The sequence below is a fragment of the Sphaerodactylus townsendi genome, linkage group LG13, assembly GCF_021028975.2.
Source record: "Sphaerodactylus townsendi isolate TG3544 linkage group LG13, MPM_Stown_v2.3, whole genome shotgun sequence".
NCBI lineage: Eukaryota > Metazoa > Chordata > Lepidosauria > Squamata > Sphaerodactylidae > Sphaerodactylus > Sphaerodactylus townsendi.
The window spans coordinates 12,489,169-12,510,917 of record NC_059437.1 but is presented as its reverse complement, the minus strand read 5'-3'; positions in this window follow the sequence as shown (position 1 = coordinate 12,510,917).

Genomic DNA, 21,749 nt, shown 5'->3' with positions numbered 1-21,749 from the left:
GTCCCTGAATTCTTCCCCCAGCATTTTTCTGCTAATGGAATGCCCCTGGTTCTAGTATTGTGAGAAAGAGAGAAAAATGTCTCTCTGTCAACATTTTCTACCCCATGCATAATTTTGTAGACTTCAATCATATCCCCCCTCAGCCGCCTCCTCTCCAAACTAAAGAGTCCCAAACGCTGCAGCCTCTCCTCATAGGGAAGGTGCTCCAGTCCCTCAATCATCCTTGTTGCCCTTCTCTGCACTTTTTCTATCTCCTCAAAAAGGCTATGACAGGTCCCCAAACGACCCTACAATCTTGTATGTGGTTTATTGGAAAATAGGGGTACAGGAATAAGTTGTCCTAGTCCAGGGATAGATCTAGCTGATCTATTTATTCAAAATCTTTAAGACCAAACTGCATGTTAACAGTCAAAATGTTCCTCACTTAAGCTAAAGGTAGAATATTTTAAGAGCCTGTGGTATTCGTGCAGGCCTAATGTTCAAACAGCTTTTATATTCCATGATGTACAACCTTTTGAATGTTTAAACACTCCAGGCTCCACTAATTTAGAACTTTTCTTATATCTTGAACGTACAGCTAATGTACATTCTTAATTAGAAATATTTCAAAGCAGAAACAAAAACTAGATGCTGGAAGAGTATAGTCGCAAAGCTAGGAGCTTTGGGGGAATGTTTAGTCTGGCTGTGATCTTTAGCCAGTTCTTGTTCAAAAACCAGAGAAAGGGAGCTGTCTTGGCTGGGGGCACCCCTGATCAGCTGTACGACTTAGAGGTGGTAGCCGCAGCACTTGATTTATGCCCCTAAAAGCAAGAAAATAAACCTCAGCACTAGAAATAAATCTCCTGGGGGTTGCATCAGTCCTCTAATGTCCGCTGTGGCGATCAAGGTTCACATTCTCTGGGGGGGTTTCTTCACAATGGTAAATTACCCAGCTTTTTAGACTGGTTTTCATGGACTGGTTTTTATACATTTGGGTATCTAGTTGGTTTAATCCTGTGAAATGCTAGGCTGGATCAAGTACAGGTCCAAGCAGTACCCTGGCATCAGTACAGGTCCAATCAGTACCACTAATATGTACTGTCTAAGGAGCAGGTGCCTACCAAAATGTTAGTGTAAGAAGATGCCACTAAGCCTGGCTTTCTTCCGTTTCCCTTGTTCAGTGCGGCTGTGTTGTAGTCTGAACCTTGTGAGCTGATGATCATGCTCGAGCGGGAAACAACTCTAGTCAAAAGAAAGTGAGAGAGAGCAGGATGCATATCAAAGGACATGTGAAATCCTGATGTGGACCTGAAAATGCATTCCCTTAAGGTGGGGAGGCTGGAGCTTTTTTCTCCTGAGATTTTCTACAGGCAAAGCAGGTGCTCTGTCACAGACCCGTGATTGGTTCTGTGTACCTGTTACCAATCAGCGATTACCTGAGCAAATATAAAAGAATCCACGGAACTGGTGCCATATGTTCATCTAGGCAAGTATCAAATGCAACACCCTCAGGATCACAATGTGGCAACCTCTGTATGGTTGGCTGCCAGCTGGAGCATAACCATACACAGAGGTTTCCATAAACGAGCACTTCCGCAGGTGTGTCATGCATGCAGCCATCAGAGTGGTGGTCCTTTCGCGTGCCATTCCTCTTAGACAGTGTGAGTGGTTGCATGGTCGGCTTTCACAAGCAGGTGCTGATTTATAGGCGTACAAACGGAGTTTGTATATTAAGCTGAAATCCTGTGGTGATCCTCATTCTTTTCTGGTGATAAGCATCGGGTGGCTTGCCTAGCTTTCCGGTCAGGCCTGGAACTCCTGCCTTCCAGCGTAACAGCTGTCACTCAGTCTTTACGCCTGTGTTCTTTTGAATGTTTTAATTCAGTGTCCATTTAGACACCTCGTGAAAAGCAAACGAAACGGATCACAAGATTTTTAAACAACAAAGCAGATAGTCCACGGGATCCAAGTAGAACGATTTCCAAGGGTAGACTTTCTGGTGACTTTGTGTATTTGTACTTCTCAAGTTGATCTCGATCATTTTTTTTTTACAGTTCAAAGAAAAGTGGATCTTACTGTTATCAATTATCATTTGTCAGTAAAGCATGTTTCCAAATGACACGCTCTAACTGTTTTGTATTTTCCTCATTCTGGTCTGTTTCATGTTAATGCCGCTAGAGGGCATCAAAACATTTTCATGGAAAGGAGAGCCTCTTCAAGGGTATTCCCAGGGTACCCGTCTCAAGTGCGGAAAGCAGACCGTGCTGTCCCCACAAAAGCCACCAAATATAAATGATCATAGACTTCTGTGATGATGTGCAAGAATATGTGAATAACAACAGTGCCTTCGCAACAGAATCACGGGACATGGGTTCAATTAAGATTTCTTTAAAGTTCCAGAGACTGAACAGGCAACCATTCCTATGATTGACATTTCCTTGTATGCAACTGTGAGCCTTTTCCCATCCATGCGGCTGTGGTTGTCCAATCTGTCACGTGTTGCTACATTTATGCAACTATCTCTTGATTTCAGTGTAAAAACCAATCTTCTGTCTTCTATGGAAACTGATGAGAGACCCAGGTCTGAATCCTCAGCCATAGAAACCTGCTGACTGACCTTCAGCCAGTCGCATTCTCAGCCTAACCTACTTTGCAGGGTTGTTGTGAAGATAAAATTGGGGAGATGAGAATTTATGTCAGCTGCATTGGAGAGGAAAGCAGGGAAGTAAATGCATAAATACATTATTTTGATGGTCTTCTCTAGACGAGGCATTCCATAGAATAGGTGCCACCACAGAAAAAGCTTTGCTCTTTGTCTTGGTTAATATGAAGATAGACCAAGTGCAAGTTTTCCCAAAACCAGCAGAATCAGGAAAGATGTGAAATGATCTATGCTCAGATATCAAACTAGAAAATTGCACCAACCGCTTGCATCTCTTGGAAAATCAAATTACCTTGATTTAAATGTCATGTTCAAAAATACCCGCATTCATTTATTAGCAACACTCACCCAATCTGGAATGAGGAATAACTAGGAAATCCAATTGGCCACCCTATTTCAGGCCTCTGCATAGATTCTGCATTTCATCTAATTTGTTCCAAGATACAGGATTACTTACCGTTATAGGTGAAAACATGCGAAGCCGTCACTATGTTATTAAAACAGTTCCTTGGTATAAAGTGATCTGTTCTTCACTCAGCTTTGGGCCATTCCATCTCCTCTTGCATTTCCTGATGTTGGCCAAAATAATGCCTGTTGATGCTCTGCTGCTGAAGAAATAGTAGTCGTCATAGTAATAGTAGCGGCGGATTTATACCCCACTTCTCTACCTTTAAGAAGTCTCAAAGCTGCTTATAAACTACTTCCCTTCCCACATCAGACACCTTTTGAGGTGGGTGGAGCTATGAGATCTTACGAGAGAACTGTGACTTGCCCAAGATCACCCCATGGACTTATGAGCCGGAGCAGGGAAGCAAACCCCGATCCCCAGATTGGAGTCCATACCTCTTAACCGCTGTACCACACTGGCTTGTGGGCACATTTCCTTTATACATTTCTCAAGCTGGAGAACAGGTGTAGAATTCCCACGTAAGTCTAACCTCTTTCCCCTTTTTAACCTTCACATATTTAACTCCACTTTACCGCTCTGTGTTCTGCTGAATTGCGTGTGAGTGTTTTTAATCTTTGAAGTATTTAGATCTTTTGGACTTCTTTGGGGAAGTTTTCTTGACTGCTTTATCTCCCATTTCATTCCCTTCCAAACCCGCACAAGCTGAGATCTATACAAAAATGTCATTGTTGTCGTGACATACTGCCATATTACAGACATCAATAATTTCCAAAGCCAGACCCTCGCTGGTGATTGAAATTTCCAGGATGATACCGATGGCACTTAAAAGATCTGGGGAAGTGACAGATTGTAAAGGTTGCACTTTAGCAATCTAATTCAGTGCCACGAGAACGTCAAATAACTCAGCGATATAACCTGATAAGTAATCTAACAGCCCAGCTGCCTTAAGAGAAATTTACACATCTGGGCAGCTTCCTATTTGCAAATCCAGGGAAAAGAAAGGACGAATTCACATGGGGATGTTTATCTTTTGATGATGGCAGCATCTGAGTTTGACAGTCTTGTGTGAACGGTCTGCACGTGCAGCAGAATGAGGTGAGGGTGACGTTTGGTTGCCAACTCGGGCACAGAAAATTCCTGGAGATTTGTGGGTGGAGCCTGGGCAAGGCAGAATTTTGGGAGGACAGAGAGTTCAGCACGGGATCATATGTAATTCACCCACCAAATCTGTCATTTCCTCTGGGACAGGGGTCTGCAACCTGTGGCTCTCCAGATGTTCATGGACTGCAGTTCCCATCAGCTCGGCCAATTGGCCATGATGGCAGGGGCTGATGGGATTTGTAGTCAACAACAACAACAACCTTTATTTGGCATTTAAAAATAGGTTCTAGAGCGTTGCCAGACATTTTTGAAATACAAATCAAGAGTACATTCAAAGCGCAGACAGGAAGACTGTATATAGCAGTATACATTACTTAGAAAGTTCTGTCACTTGTAAAAGAAATTTTGCTAGTTTTTCCAAGAGCATGACATCTGTGTTGCTTAACAGAAGCTCCACAACAGAACAGTCAGAATCACTTTCAGATTTGTCTAGGGCCAGCCTGGGAGAGAAATTCCTGATGCCCACATATCTCGGACAGTCAAGAATAATGTGAGCAAGAGTCTCCACTTGATTTTTACAGTGTGGACAAACCCGATCCTGGAGAGGGAGGATTTGTAGTCCATGAACATCTGGAGAGCCGCAGGTTGCAGACCCTGGAACTGATCTCAGCTGTCTGGAGATCGATTGTAATTCAGGAAGAACTCAAGGCTGCCCCTGGGGGATGGCAACCCTCCAGCAAAGTGGTAAAGATCAAAGGAGAGGTTTCAGGGCTAAACAGTGTGGTCTTATGCTGTATTAGTTCTGTCCAAACTCATTGGCTTAATTTAGTATACAAGAACAGATTGAAATCAAAATAACATGAAATAAAAATCAACACAAAGCGTCAACTATTACAGCACAGCAAAAAAAAGAAAAGAAAACCCGCACAAAGAAAAGTACAACCCATCAATCTTTCTCAGAAAGTAAGGTTTTCAGGCAATCCAGAAGATCGGTGCATCTTTAGGGTGGGGAGGAGTTCTACAATTGAGTGTGGGATGGCTGAAGAGACCCTTCTCTCTCTTTTTTTTTTAAAAGCTTTATTGAAAATTATTTTAAAAGAGACCCTTCTCTAGGTCCCAGCTGGCCACACTTTGGCCCTTTCCGCACGGGCCAAATACAGCGCCCTGGGCACGGCAAAAACGCCATCCTGGTAGGGGAGCTGTTCAAGCATGAGCGAAGCTGTTTCGCGAGCCGTGTGCATCTAAGCCGCTATTTTCCCCAACCTCCAGCTCCCGAAGCCGAAAGGAGTTGTTGGGGCCCAGCGGGCTTCCAACCGCAGCAACGTCTGAATGGCAGCAGCTGGAAGGCGCCATCCCTCCCCCCCGTCCCATTCGACTTACCTTCCCTACGATCGTCCGGTGCGTTGCTGAGGCCGGGGGACACGCCCCCCTGCCCTGTGACTCCAGAGCGGTCGCGCAGGGCAGGGGGGGGCGTGTCCCCTGGCCTCGGCAATGCGCCGGACGGTTGCAGGGAAGGTACGTCGATCAGGCGACAGCGCGGCACGGCGCTGTCGTCCCGGTAGTTTCTGGGACCGTTCGTGCGAACGGTCCCAGGGGGGTTGGGTCGGCGTCATGTATGCTGACCCAACCCCCACCATGGCCGTGTGGAAACGGCCTCTGTTTAGTTAATGTTGTTTAGTTTTGTTAATAACTAGAGAAAGACCTTGGGGGGGACAGGGACCTCAATGGGGTACAATGACATAAAATCGAATCTCCAAAGCACCCATTTTCTCTAGAGGAACTGATTTCTATAGTCTGGAGATAAGCTGTAATTCAAGGGGATGCCCAAGGTTTCACCTGAAAGCTGGTGTCTCTTGCTTAGGCAACTCTGGAAATCAAAAATGGCTGCTGCAGCTTCATTTCAACATGTGAGTTGAATGGTAAAAGAATGTGTGGGCAGGCAGGCAAAACAAGTCAAGGAAAGAAGAGCGACGGGGTGGGGGAGGAAAGAAAAATTGAGGAAAGGGGTGACATGAGGAATAAAGAGTCAAGATAGGAAAAACAAAAGGTGCAAGAGGAAAAGAACACAAGCAAACAGGAGAAAGTGGCAGATGGGATAAGACAGGTAGCTGGGAGGGAGAGAAAGGTGGAACCAGGAAAAAGAGTGAATCTTTGGAGGGGGGGTGATGAGGAAAGAAAGAAGGGGGAAGGAGGTGAGTGGTGGCAGGGGTGGGGGGCAAAGGCTGCTCCTTCCAGGTAGCCAGTGACCACTATATGCAGTGGTGTAGCACCAAGGAGCGGGGGTGGGACGTGATGCACGGGGCACGCGCCGATGCAAAGGCGTTCCAGGGCATTGCAGGGCAGGGCGGATGGGGGCGTGGCAGAGGCGTAGGGTGCAGGCATGCCCCAGGCACAGTTCCTCCTCGCTCTGCCCCTGACTATATGCAACAGGATAAGGGACTAGAAGGAACTAGAAAGAATGTTGGTTGGATCCAGCAGGGATCTTATTTTCAGAGATCTTATTATTTGCAATATTGGCTTTACTGATTGTGGGTGTTTTTTAAAAAAATTATGCTATGTCTTGTGCATGCAGACAAGATGTGCATGCAGACAAGATTGGCTTTACTGATTGTGGGTGTTTTTTAAAAAAATTATGCTATGTCTTGTGCATGCAGACAAGATGTCCTTTTCACACAGTACAAGCAGACAGCGAGAAATTATTTTAGCACTTCCACTTGTGCAAAGAACTCTTGCGTATGCCGAAATCTTCCACGCAGCCCTTTATAATATGTTCGAATTCTGATAAGGTCAACAGATGCTAGAGGTATTTTGGATATCTGCTGGATATGCCACAAGAGGCATGTCCATACCTAACATAATGCGTCTGTGCCTCTTGTTGCACACATACTGAATATCCAATATAATGCTAACATCTGTTAACCTTGCTATAATATCAGCTTTCTGTGTGCAGTCTCTCACTCATAACAAAATCATTATATCTATACAAAATCATTATGTACATACATACATATAGGCAATGCTGTAAAATTCTCTGAGTCACAATGAGCTAACTACTTCCAGCTTTATTTTTCAGAGGCTATCAGTTAAAACTAAAGTATGTTAGAGTTTTTCACTGTCTATAAAGGCAACACATAAAAAGTCCTTATTACAGAATGCTTTATTAACATCAGCAGACAGTCTTACAGTGTGATCTATGGTTGATCGATTTGCCTGAAAGCCACTTTAATACGGGGGAAGAAGATTGTTCTTCTCCAGAAAGAATGACAACCGACGATAAATCATCTCGTCCATCATCTTGCAAAGCGATGAAGTTGGGGGCCAGCAGATCGTAGGGACCTAAATCAGAATATGATCCTATTTTCTTTTTGAAATTGAAAAATAAAAAAAAGATCTTTCAGCCATTCTTGAGACAAAACGGCAAATACAATCATTGCTAGGGCTGAGCCGAAACTGCTCACAGTTTCTCACAAACGGCCTTGAGAAACGCTTCCCCTTCTCGGCGATTCTTGGGGCATTCAAAAATGTTCACAGATACCGGTACGTTGCCCTCACTCATCCTCGTTCTCAGTTGCCTTCGCCCGCCGGTGTTGACATCACAACTTAGTCAGTAGTAACATGGTGTTTTGATGTCATCTGTTCGCCGCCTAATTTCTGATTGGATGTGTTTGCCATATGACTAACGCAGGAAGAAGTAATAAGCAGCAGATGGAGCAGATGGGGGATGCCCCAGAAAGTGCAAGAACCAGACACAATGGTGCAATCTACATTAGAAAAGGCCATTCACAAAATCAGAGCATCTTTGGAGAACAGTTTTTAGCCAACACACATGCTTGTTTCTGTTTGAAAACTAACTCTGGAGTCTGGAGAACATAACTCTATTTTAATATGCTGAATCTGACAAAAATATATTCCTAGGCCCTTTCCGCACAGGCCTCCGGGCGCCCTCACACCGGCAAGAATTCTGCCGGTGTGGGGGTGGAGGCCGTTTGCACGCAAGCATGCGAGCGGCCCCAGCAGAGGCCGGCGCAGGAGAGGCGGCTCCGCATGGAGCCACCTCTTCCCGGTCCCTCTCTTACTTACCTTGTCGCTGTTGTCGCCCTGCTGTCCTCCTAAGCCCCGCCCACGCTGCCCTCCGACCTCCAGGGGTTGGAGGACAGCGTGGGCCGGGCTTAGGAAGGACTTAGCGAGCGGCTGCTGACGGCTGACGAGGTAAATAAAACCTACACTCACCAAGCACACGCACAGAATAATGCACTTTCAAACTGCTTTCAGTGCTCTTTGAAGCTGTGCAGAATAGCAAAATCCACTTGCAAACAGTTGTGAAAGTGGTTTGAAAACGCATTATTTTGTGTGTGCGGAAGGGGCCTAAGAGAGGGACAGGGGAAACAGCGTGTTCCCGGTGGTGCCATTTGCACCGCGCCGCAGGGAACACGCTGTTTTCTGAAAAACAACCCTTTAAACGGGTGTTTTTGAGGACGGCCTGACGCCGCCCTGAGGGAGGGGAAGGGGAGCCAGGTCGGCGCTGCTGCGTTTCAGCAGCGCCACCTGTGCGAACGGCGGCCTGGGGGCGGCGTTTTTGCCGTCCCCAGGCCGCCTTTTTTGGCCCGTGCGGAAAGGGCCCTAGTGACATTCAGACCATGGTCACTCTGGATCCCAGAATTCTTAGTAACATGCATCTGACTTGAGGGATGTGTTTCTCTTCAGCTGCTCCCAAGCTACAGGTACTTTTTCAGGGATAGATCTTAGGAAAATATCTGAGAACAGCTGGGACAATTCTCTTGCTTTACAAAGGCAGAAAGAGAAGACATTGTTGTAACAAAAAGCAGTCCATTCCCAGTTCTTTTGTTGCAGTTATATAATCAGCCACATAGTCAGGCATTGTTTTAAAGTCTTTTTTAAAAAATCCTTTCTGGATTTATCACACTAAAAAGCTTTATTGAGGTTTTGATTTTCTCTTATCTTAATGCAATAAAGCCACTTAGCATTGCCTTATCAAGTGCAACTAATTAACAACAACAAAAAGGATATTGTTTGCCATAATCATTCTATGATCAGTCATATGAATGCTGAATTGGCTTTTCCAAGTCTCATTCAATACGCTCCCTTTAAGTATCATATAGATTTTCTTCTTTCAATAGCATGAGACTGTTATACAAGTTAATAATGCATATGCATCTGACTGGAAAATTACGTCTTCCTGAAGACCCATCAAACCTGTCTGCTGACATTTTATAGAAATTAAAAGTAAGAAATGCTTCTCAGCTAAATGGCGAGATGGCTGGAGTCTTCTCTCGCAGGCCTTGAGAGGACAAAAGAACTAACCAGAGAAACCTCTTTCTGCCTCATGAGGTCTAGAAACTTGGGCCCTTTCTGCACAGCAAATTCTGAGTGTGTTTCAGCCGGGATAAACAAACCCGGCATAGCCCCGGGCCATTCGCATGACTGGCTGTGCTGTGGACAGCCAGCGCATCAGCCAGGGCACACAACTTCGCACGGAGGCGCATCTTTTATTTTTAAAATAGCAGCAGCAATACTGCTAATAGGAGCAGCAGTGGCGTAGTGGTTAAGAGCAGGTACATTCTAATCTGGAGGAACCGGGTTTGATTCCCCGCTCTGCCGCTTGAGCTGTGGAGGCTTCTCTGGGGATTTCAGATTAGCCTGTGCACTCCCACACACGCCAGCTGGGTGACCTTGGGCTAGTCACAGCTTCTTGGAGCTCTCTCAGCCCCACCCACCTCACAGGGTATTTGTTGTGTGGGGGGGGGGCAAGGAGATTGTAAGTCCCTTTGAGTCTCCTACAGGAGAGAAAGGGGGGGATATAAATCCAAACTCCCCCTCTTCTTCTTCTTCTTCTTCTTCTTCTTCTTCTTCTTCTTCTTCTTCTTCTTCTTCTTCTTCTTCTTCTTCTTCTTCTTCTTCTTCTTCTTCTTCTTCTTCTTCTTCTTCTTCTTCTTCCTACCTTCCACCGATGTGCAACTACACAGGCAGGCTCACAGGCTTCCCCAGAGCCTTGCTGGAGCCAGAAGTGCCTGCATGGCTCAGCAGGTGAGAGCCAAGAGGTCCAAAAAACCCCAAGCACAGTTGTATAACTAAAGAATCAGACATATCACGATTCTTGTAAAACTTGGGGGGGGGGGGGACTTGGGGCGAACTTGCTTTAGGAGTGAGATCTATGCAAAGTTTATTGTCCCATGCTGAAAGGGCCTTGGTCTGCTTTTAAAAAAAAACAAACAAACCTGTGACCAGGCAGGCTGGAACCCCACAGCTTGACAAGGTGCAGTGTTTTCAGTTTAACCATAGAATTTAGGATGAATCCTAGAGGGTTGCCCTGCCATGGTGACATAATTTCCTGTTCGGTGACCCAAGCGATGTTGCGTATCAGCCCAATGTTGAATCCCTTTTTCCACTCCCTCCGATTTCTCTCATCGGGGTTCCAGCTGGGACTGGCGACCCTTCCCGAGACCTTAAAATTTGCTCTTGGATTCTGCTATGTTTTCACCTTGAGTGCCCCCTTCCTTCTCTGACAATGTCACCTTCCAAGAGAATGATATTCTTGGCACCAGTTCTACAGACTGATGGCAGGAGCATAAACTAACACCGTCTCTACTTAAAACTGAAGTACAGCGATTTCTACTTTTAAAAGTAGAGCACACACCATATGTCACATGTGTCATTTTTGAAAGGGCAATAAAATAGAGCTATAGTCAAAAAGGCCACTGTCAATTAAGCAGAGAATGGCTTTGCTACACGGCTTCTTCAAGCTCATCCAGAAGTTGAAATGTTCAATCATTCCCTGTTAAATATGCCCCCTTTTCTTTCCCAGTGTTCTTGTACCTGTTAGAGACACTGTCTTTAATTGTGCGATTAAAGATCATGTAGCCAAGATGCACAACCTGGGTTTGTGGTTGTCCTTACTTAAAAATGTCTGAAAAGCTAGCTTTTAAGTAAACTATGTGACATTTTATCTTGTCCTCACACCAAAGATCTCAAGAGAGCTGCTTCCCTCCTCCATTTTGGGAGAGAGATGAGCTGAGAGAAAGAGGGCTGTAGCTGGGAATTTAAACCTAGACCTCCCCAGTCTTAACCAGACTAACCAGTACACACACAAAAAGGCTTTATTCTGAGGTTTGATGGAATCCGTTCAAAAATTAGGGTTTCTTTTTAGAAGAAGGAAATGTCTAGTTTGTTTTTTAAATGATGGCAACGGTACAGGAAAATCAGCATCAGAAGAAAGGCAGTTTTATGTATGTATGTATGTATGTAAGTATGTATGTATCTATCGATCTCTCTCTCTCTCTCTCTCTCTCTCTCTCTCTCTATCTATCTATCTCTATCTCTCTATCTCACTATCTCTCTATCTCACTCTCTCTCTCTCTCTCTCTCTCTCTCTATCTATCTATCTATCTATCTATCTATCTATCTATCTATCTATCTATCTATCTATCTATGTACTGCCCCTCTCCCGAAGGGCTCTGGGCGGTGAACAACATAATACAGCAACAAACAGAGGGAGCACGTAACAAAATACAAATTATAAATAAATAAATAATATAGACTCCATGAACCATAAATTACTAAAACCCCATTTAAAAGACAGCGTTCCATTCAAAATTATCAGCGTCCAACATTAAAAACCCTCAGTAAAAAACCCTCCCAGAGGTGGGAACGGTGGGTCTCATTGATGTTAAGGAGACCCAAGATATAAAGGAGAACAGTCATAGACCTTTCCAGAACTTTCTGGAAGTCTTAGCAATAAGATGCATCACTGGAGGCAGAGCCATTCCCTCACAGAATGATGGTAGAAAGGACCACTTCATTGGGAAATCATAGAGGAAGGCTAAGAAGTTTGTTTCAAGGAAATCACTGAACCTCCATTCAATCTTTGATGTTCCTGCCTAGAAATATAGCAGCCCTACCTAGGAGAGGAAGCTACAGCCCCGTGTTTAACATACTTTATTCTTTGGATGAAATCATACTGTCATATATGCTCCTCACCCATTACATTTATCTATTACATTAGATGTTTATCTGTGACTGAGTTCCTTATGACTGTATTTTTAAACATATGTTTGCAGTTCATACAGGGAACTTGTATGATGGTGCTGGAATAGAGAGCTAGAATAGAGTAAATCAGGGGAGGAGCAATTCAAGTCAGCATGGTGTGTAGAAGAAGAAGAAGAAGAGTTTGGATTTATATCCCCCCATTCTCTCCTGCAAGAGACTCAAAGGGGCTTACAATTTCCTTGCCCTTCCCCCCTCACAACAAACACCCTGTGAGGTAGGTGGGGCTGAGAGAGCTCCGAGAAGCTGTGACTAGCCCAAGGTCATCCAGCTGGCATGTGTGGGAGTGCTCAGGCTAATCTGAATTCCCCAGAGAAGCCTCCACAGCTCAGGTGGCAGAGCGGGGAATCAAACCAGGTTCCTCCAGATTAGAATGCTCCCGCTCTTAACCACTACGCCACTGCTGCTCATGTAGTGGTTGCAAGTGGTGGATTCTAATTTGGAGAACTAGATTTGTTTCCCTGCTCCCCCACATGAAGCCTGCTGGGTGACCTTGGGCTAGTCACAATTCTTTGGGACTCTCTCTGCCCCACCTGCCTCCTCTGCCCCACCTGTCTATTGTGGGGAGAGGAAGGGAAAGAGTTTGTAAGCTGCTTTGAGACTTCTTACAGGAGAGAAGGGGTGTGTGTGTAAATCCAAACTCTTCTTCTTTTTCTTCTCCCTACTTGACAGCCTCCAATGAGAACCACATTTTCCATGTGCATTCTGAGTCCTATGCAAGATCATAACAATCCAAGGTCACAACAGCCCTGCTGGCGCAAGCTGAAGGTCAATATGGTCTAGCGCAGTGGTGGTGAACCTATGGCACGGGTGCCAGAGGTGGCACTCAGAGCCCTCTCTGTGGGCACGCACAAACAGAGTGCCCCCCCCACACACACACACATCTAGGCTGGCCTGGGCCACTGGGCTCGATTATTAGCATTAAACCTAAGACCTAGTTTTGGGAGGCAGTGCAGGTAACCCTGTTAAGTGCTGTTAAACCCCACTGATTTTCATGCGAAGAACTTAAGCGCGATCCTTTACCTGGGAGTAAGCTTGGTTGCTGGCAATGGGGCTTGCTTCTGAGTAAACCTTCCTAGGGTCATGATTCACCTGTTGGAAGAGTTGCATGGTTGCTTCAAAGCAAAGCCACCAACTGCCACCAAGCTTACTCCCGAGTAACGCATGCCTCGGAGCCAACCGTTTTTCTAAACTGAAACCTCAGTATTCAGGTTAAATTGCCAGGTTGGCACTTTGCAATACGTAAGTGGGTTTCGGGTTGCAATTTGGGCACTCGGTCTCAAAAAGGTTCGCCATCACTGGTCTAGCATCTTGTTTCTCACAGCGCCCAACCAGGTGCCCCCCCAGAAAGATTCTGCAGTTGGCTGTCAGAAAGTGACATTCAGTGGAACAGTTCCTTTGCATACGGAGGTTTCACTTAGATATCATGTCTAGTAGCTGTGAATGGATCTAATTTCATAATCCCCTTTAAAAGCCACCTATGCTAGCAAGGCATCCTCTTACCTGGTGGAGTGAATTTCATGAGCCAGTGAGAAACAAGGTTGGACAAACATACTTATCTTGCTTGTTCAGCCCAAAGCGGTTTGTCGAAACAATTTCCTTTAGTCAACCCAGCCAATAATTTTTTCATCATTTAAACCCACATATTAATCGGAGCTTCATTAATGGGCAATAACCTGCCTCCCTGCCCCAAATGTGTAAATTTGAATGGAAACACTCTTGGGATTATTTGAAATTGGAGCATCTTGTGGCCGATGTGATGTGACGCCATGGTTATTAACCAGTCAGAACTCTTCCATTATGGAAAATGCTTGATGCTGTGGAATGCAGGTAGTGTCATTCCTGGAACTGCCTTCCATACCACACCACTAGAAAACTACCACAGCTTGAAGCTGTGACAGCTCCACATCTCTCCTTCAATGCTCCCCTCTATGCACCATGCTTTGATTCTGTGGCTAAATAGAGGTGTCCTTGCACATTGAGGATCAGCCTGATAGTTCCCGCCCCACACACTGGAATGCTTTTTGGTTCACTTTCTACCTGTGCCTAACTTCTTTCACCCATGCTTGCAGAAGGCAGGCCCCTCAAATCCTGGGCCGTTTCTGCGGCAGGAAACGACTCTCCACCACATAATTCATGCCGGTGGAGCTGTGGGACCACTCACACGGTAACGTCCGGGCAGCCCCGAAGCTGCTGCGACCCACAAAGGCGGGTCTGCACAGAGCCGCCCATGGGTCATCCTGTTTACTCACTTCTCCTTCCTGCGCAGCTCTGGATGGCCAGAGTGACATACCCACGCTGCCATCTGACCCGGTCAAAGGGCAGCGTGGGTGTGTCCATCCAGCTATCCAGAGCTGCGCAGGGAGGAGAGGTAAGTAAAGGGGGAACCAGAGGGGCCAAAAGCAGCACACCCTCATGCCGGTGCACTTCGCACTGCGCCGGCGGAAAGACACCGCTTTTGAAAAACCTCGGTCAGGGAGCGAGGTTTAAAAGCAGTGTCTTTGCACCAGTTGGGGGGCGAGCATGGCGCTTCTGTGATGCAGGAGTGCCAGCTGTACAAACAGCGCCCCAGGGACAGTGTTTTTACCATCCCTAGGGCGCTGTTTTCTGCCTGGGCAAAAACAGCCCTGGTGTTCTGAAAGATCCATGGGCCACTCCATAGCTCCTGTCCTGCTGAAATGGCTCCACTCGTAAGCCGCCTCCACCCTAGGAGCCTGGGATCCTGTCAGGACTGAGCCTGTCAATGCCAAATGGCAGGCAGGGCAGGGGGAGGAAGTTTACCATCCTCTGATATGGGGCGAAAGTCCGGTGTCTTCCTCTCGGCACCCCAAGGTATCCCAAAAACAGATCTTATCAAAGGAAGGTGTGAACACTTCCCAGGCTTGCAATGCTTTGTAGTTTGTAGAGGGGAGTAGGAGTTGTTTGGCTCGGTGGGAGGGGGCAATGGGATATAGGTGGTGGGTTTGCGTGGGAATCGCCAGATTCCTCTTTTGATGAGGCTACCTACGCTCTGAAACAAAGGCTTTAGAACAAATCTACAGTTTCCATGATTTCCAGATCCGAGGTTTAGCAGCTCCAAGATAGTGATGAGACACACGTATTTGTTTTCCCCCCTCGAAAGATAAGCTTATTTTCTGCTTTTTGCTTGGATTTTAAATAAATAATTAATTGGTTCCTGGTAGAATCAAATAGAGAGAGCTAAAATACTTTTAGTTACTACCATTGTTTTGTACCATTGTATTACTGGCATTTGGAAATGAGAGCGAGAAAGTGTCAGCTTGCTTCATCAAGCTTTCAAGGTCAAAAGCTGAGCAAACGAATTAAAATATATACGTTTTATTATAACAGTGTAACAGGAGTTTTTAAGTAATATTGAGCTTACAACTTCGCCCTAGCTACCTGGCTTCCTCTGAAGATAGGTACATGCCAGCCACGTTGCGTCACTGTAGGAATGCCAGCCTCCAAGTGGACCCTAGGTAACGTTCCTTGTGCGGCTACCAGACACCTTATTGGTGCTGCGCAGATAGGTGGCCACTGGCAGGGAGAGCCGTTCAGTGGTAGGGAACTTCTGTGCAGTTCCCTACTATGGTTAGAGGGACTATTGGCCCTGGTTATTCCCCGGAATTACAGCTCATCTCCCGATTACAGAAATCAATTTCCCCTGGAGAAAATGGATGCTTTGGAGGGTGGCATCTATGGCCAGAGGTGTACTGCCCATTGGGCAAAGTGGGCAGTTGCCCAAGGTGCAGAAATTTTAAGTCACATGGGGGTGCCTAATTTCTAAGCCCTGCCCACTCTGGCTAAGCCCCGCCCACTCTGTACAGTGGCCCACAAGCCACCGGAGGCAGAGCAGGAGGATGGGGAGCTCCGCCTCCGGTGAACTTGGGCTGCTGGGGCTGTCCAGGGCAGCGGCCCGGCCGCTCCACCTAAGGGTAACAACCGGGGTTTTGCCCAGGGCACCTGTTTGTCCAGGTACGGCACTGTCTATGGCACTGTACCCCACTGAGATCCCTGACCTCCCCAGGCTCCACCTCAAATCTCCTGGAATTTCTCAACCTGGATCTGGCCACCTTTACTTCTAGAGCCTTACTTCTGTTTCCTGTTTGCCAATGCCACCGGATTGCCCCTGAACAGTTCCAAAGAACAAAAGTTCCAAAGATGAAGCTGTAAAGCGGCCTCCTATCATCCCAGCAGAGAACCTGAATGATCAATGAGATGAAAATGGGAGTGACTTTTGAGGAAAAGCCGTATCCCGTGGGTTGCTTTGTGAGATCATTATTTTTTTTACGGCTCCCTTTGAGCGAGGCACAAACCTCAGGCTGCCGCATCTGACAAGTTTTAATGTTTTGCATCAATTCTTGGTCGTTATACTTTTTGGAAAAATAAAAAAGTTCCATTTTGGTGGAATCCACAAAGGTCAGGATGTAAAGAAGATACATTTCCCCAAAGAAGAAGAAAGGTCAACGTGGTTATTTTTTTTTTTAAGCACACTTCCAAGCCCAACCCGAGTACGAGGGATGACTGTTCTGCATACAGGGAGGAACACCTTGCGAAAAAGAGCCCAAGAAGGTGCAAACTGTGGTCTTTTCTGCACGGACGCTTGAAAACCTTTCAAGGCAGGAAATAAAATGTTTCTTCCACAGAACTGCTCATAGTTTTTACCTCAAAAATGTTTCATTTGCTTCCTTGAAGCCTTTTAAACGAATGCCCTTTTTAAACGATTCTTTTGTTGAAACGTTTTCAAAGCAGTTTCATTTGCCTTTGCCTTAAAGGCTTAAGACATTTGCCAAGTTTTCCTGCCTTCCCTGCACTTTCTCATCAGTGCCATTTTCTCCGCTCGCGCCTTGCCCCTTGTCTGTTTTTCGGGCAGGTTTCTTTCTTCTGAGGGGACCAATCATTGAAGGATGGACTGTGTAAGGTGCCGAGAACTGCAGCACTTCACTGTGAAGCATAGAAATGTTTTCAAACAAAAAGGGAGAAATCACCAATTGACAGCCAGGAATTTGTATTGTCAAAGGCTTTCACGGCGGGAATCACTTGGGTGCTGTGTGGTTTCCGGGCTGTATGGCCGTGTTCTAGAAGCATTCTCTCCTGACGTTTCACCTGCATCTGTGGCTGGCATCAGATCCTCTGAAGGTGCCAGCCACAGATGCAGGCGAAACGTCAGGAGAGAATGCTGCTAGAACACGGCCATACAGCCCAGAAACCACACAGCACCCACAGCTAGTAATTGTTTGGAACGGCTGAGATCCCTTCCGCACATGCAGAATAATGCACTTTCAATCCACTTTCATAATGGTTTGCAAGTGGATTTTGCTATTCCGCACAGTAAAATGTTGACCCTTGGTGGGGTTTTCACGGCAACGGACATTCGGGAGTGGTTTGCTATTGCCCTGCCTCCACATCACAACCCTGGTATTCCTTGGAGGTCTTCCATCCTAGGAAGCTACTATTTGCAGTACTCATAAATTTCCATTGGGCAAAACAGTATCTCCCCAAGGCTGTTTTGGGTTGGGTTGGAATTCTTAAGCTCCCTCATCCTACGCACCTTGTTCCTGATCCAAATCAGCCCCCGCACCCAGGAATTAAGTTCCAAACACAGAATTTACAGTCCCCACCTTGTCATCAGGACTCATGGTAAAAGAAGCTTAATCCTTAAAAGAAACTTAGTGAACTATGTTGGCACTTACTAACAGCTGCAAGTGTAATAGTTGGATCCCATTGGAAAACTGAAAAAGATCTTAACGCAGAACTCTGGGAAGATAAAGTTAGAGAACATGCTACAATTGCCAAATTAACAAATCTTGTAAACAGACAATCAAAACAAGAGTTTGATGAGAAATGGGAGCTGTATTTCTGAAATGAGACTGGATCGATTATGCAAGAACAATAACAATTGTAAGGATATTAATTTGTTATTGATTAGGGCATTAATAGCTGCTTACTGGATACTTGTTTTGGAATTAAAGGTTAGAAGGTGACGAATTTTAAAACTATGTAATGTTCTCTCTAAATGATATTAGTGTAATTCTGAGATCCAATGTGTTAACTAACGTATAAGTTTATGGGTAGCTGTATTTTCTTTTTCCTCTTTCTATATTTTCTTATCTGTTTTTAATCTAAAATTGAGAAAATTAATACGAATATTATTTTTAAAAAAACAGGACTTGGAGCAGATGTTGAGAGGGATCGACATGAGGGCATTGAATCATGTAGTCGGGCCTTTAGGGGTAGAGCCCCTGTTTAGTATCCCAAAGATTTCCAAATCTATCTCTGACACAGAAGAACCAAAAAGACCCTGGAGAGCCATTACCAGTCAAAGGGAACACCACTGAGCTTGACTGACAAAGGGTCTGAATTGCCATAAGCCAGTTTTTGCACATGTACATTACTCCTTCAATTATAAGCATTTATATGAAGAACAGGCATTTCAAGGAGCGCACAAGCTTCATCTATATACCGTGATATTCCATCCCCAAAGCGGCGTTAGGCATTCTTATTGCCAAATGCAGTATCCTATTAGGGCAGAGGGGTCCCCCCCCCCCCCTGTGGGTTGGGAAGGTGTCCTTTGTCCTGTTCGCAGCGACTGAAAAATAGATGTTGGTGCTTTTAACGTGAAAGCCATCAAGATACTTAAAGACGAACTTGAGCTCAGCTAATTCTATTAAACTGCCAGATGCCAATGAGTAATACTGTCCAGTTCATCATAATGTCAGCCTGGCTTTCTGCAGCGAGCCGGCGTACATTTGAATATATACAAAGTTGTTGACTGAGAACCTCACAAGTGTTTCATGTAGATGAAAAAGGTATTTATCCCCATTGTCGTCATTTAGACCCAGCTTTCTAAATTTATGTTTGTACTTCTGTTGATTTATTTGATATTTCTCTTAGCCACTTTGGACTTAATCAAAAGCACTTTCTGCTTTATGCAGAAGTAAATAAGGCTATTTCCTCAAAAGCCGCGCAATTCTAACACTGTAGAATTAAACTCTCATTTTTAATCCACAATACAGAAGCTGAACACTGGGAATTGGCAAGGAGTTGTGGGGCGGGCTGGATAAAATTATTAAGCAATCCGCCCTACACACTGGCCACTTATGCATGCAGTACTTACCCTGCAGCTGTTTGCGTTGCAGCGGGATTTCTCGTGTTTTTCTATTTACTTTGCAAAGTGTCAGGGACAGCCGAGCTGAGCCACCATTTTGTCACCCCCCCCCCACTTCCTTGTTTCTGCAGCTGCCATTTGGAGAGGTTGCCTGCCATCTTTCCCCCCAAAAGGGTTTACATCAGAGGTGGGATCCAGCAGGTTCTCACAGGTTCCCGAGAGTAGGTTACTAATTATTTGTGTGTGCCGAGAGGGGGTTACTAATTGGTGATTTTGCCACGTGATTTTTGCCTTAGTTACGCCCCTCCTCTCAGCAGTAGCGCGCAGAACTTGAAGCAGTCTAGCAGGAGGTGCACTGGTGTGCGTGGCAGCCTGCGCCTGCGTGCATTCGTTTCCCGCCCAAGGACCGGCGCAGCGGCTGCGTCCTTGTCACAGCCCCGCCCAGGAATGCCCCGCCCTCGGAATGCCCGGCCACGCCCCCGTCGTACCCCGCCCAGCCCCATTAGTGCTACGCCACAGTTTGAATCCCACCACCATGGGAACCTGTTCCTTAAAATTTTGGATCCCACCACTGGTTTACATGATCTATTGCTTCTGACAGACCTGCAGCATTTTTTTTTTAAAAAAGATGCCCCTCTGATCCTCCTGAAAAGATGCCCTGAAGAGAGGTGGAACTGCTGCAGTGTGGACAGGGAAAGGCAGAGAGGAGCAGGAAACCTAAAGAAAGCTGAATGTACACTGGTCACTTTCCCTGTAAAGAAGACAAAACTTTGCACTTTAACTGGTTTTGGAAACTGCATGGAGAGTCTGATCTGAGAGTGTGGTGAGTTCTGAAGAGTGGAAAACAAGTGCATAACTAAGAAAGGGAATGTCTCACACCAAAGGAGACCATAAGTGCGCATATGAGCATAGTGTACGGTGACCAGAAGTCCCGCTTTTGGCGGGACAGTCCCGCCTTAAAACAATTTGTCCTGCGTCCTGTGGGTTTTTTGAAGTGTCCCGATTTTTGGAAGGCTGCCGCACTGCCTTCTGGGGCGCACCCCAGAAGGCAGTGCGGCAGCCTCCCGCGTACGTGGCTGCAGGAGCGCACTGCCTTCTGGAGCGCTCCTGTTTCCCGCCCTGTCACAGGGCGGGAAACGGGAGCGCGCCAGAAGGCAGTGCGCTCCTGCGGCCGCCTGCGCTGGAGGCTGCCGCACTGCCTTTTGAGGTGCAAGTCAGTGCGGCAGCCTCCCGCGCACGTGGCCGCAGGAGCACTGCCTTCTGGGGCGCTCCCGTTTCCCGCCCTGTCACAGGGCGGGAAACGGGAGCGCCCCAGAAGGCAGTGCGCTCCTGCGGCTGCGCGCGCATGTGCGCGTGCGTGCGGCCGCCCGGCCGCCTACCCGCCCGTCCCAGTTTACAAAGGTGTCCACTTGGTCACCTTAGCATAGTGTAATATTGGGAGATCTGAGGCTAGGTTTTTTTTTTACAAACAAAAGAAAAGCCCTGCCAGAACAAACCAGTTGTCCGTCAAGTCCAGCATCCTGTCTCACACAGTGGCCAACCAGTTGTCCCGGAGGGCCAACAGCTGGGCACAGGGGCCAAAGATTCCCCCTGATGTGGTCTCCTAAAGCTGTTATTCATCCTGGTTAAAATAAGCCACGGCTGTGCTATATCTGAACCAAGACATAGCGTTAACAGAAGTGCTGGATCTTCTTTATATGGAGTTAGAGATTGGCCTAAAAATTATTTTTTAAAGATAGGCCAAAAAAAAAGGTAATAATGGCTTCTTCAGGAAGTAAACCTTTTTAGTCAAAGTTTGTCGCTGACACTGCACCGTTATCTGTCAAGTCGGGTTGCATCAAAGCACCAGGTGATGAAAAAGTAATGAAATGTGACTGATGGAACTTGAGGGAAACTGTTACATATTGTAAGCTAATGTGTCAGCATTTTTGCTGGACTCTCTCTGGAATGCTTTTGGGTATCATACCTTAAAAATCAAAGCTCCTGCCACAAGCCCTTGTCCACTCATACTTAATAAAGCAGCTTTATAAAAATGCATTGCCCATTGATAGTGATGGAGGATGCCGTGAAGCACTTTGCTTGATTGTCTTGAAAGTTATTTCAAACAGAGTTGAAATCTGATGTTTGAAAGAGATGGTCTAGTCTTGACCTGGATGCTGCAAGTTGGCTTGATCTCAGAAGCTCAGCAGGTCAGACCTGGTTAGTATTTAGACGAGGGGCCACCACAGTGGTATACCAGGTCTAAATGGCACCCGGAGACTAAAAACCCTCCAGGCGCTCCCCCCGCAGAGGCCCACTTACTCGCAAGTAAGTGCCACAGTGCTTACTTGCGAGTCGTGCGTGCTGTCAGGCTCTCGGACGTGGAAATAACAGAGACCGTAGGAAAGTCCTAAAGCAGTTTATTTCTTACAACGCATAGAATAACAATAGAA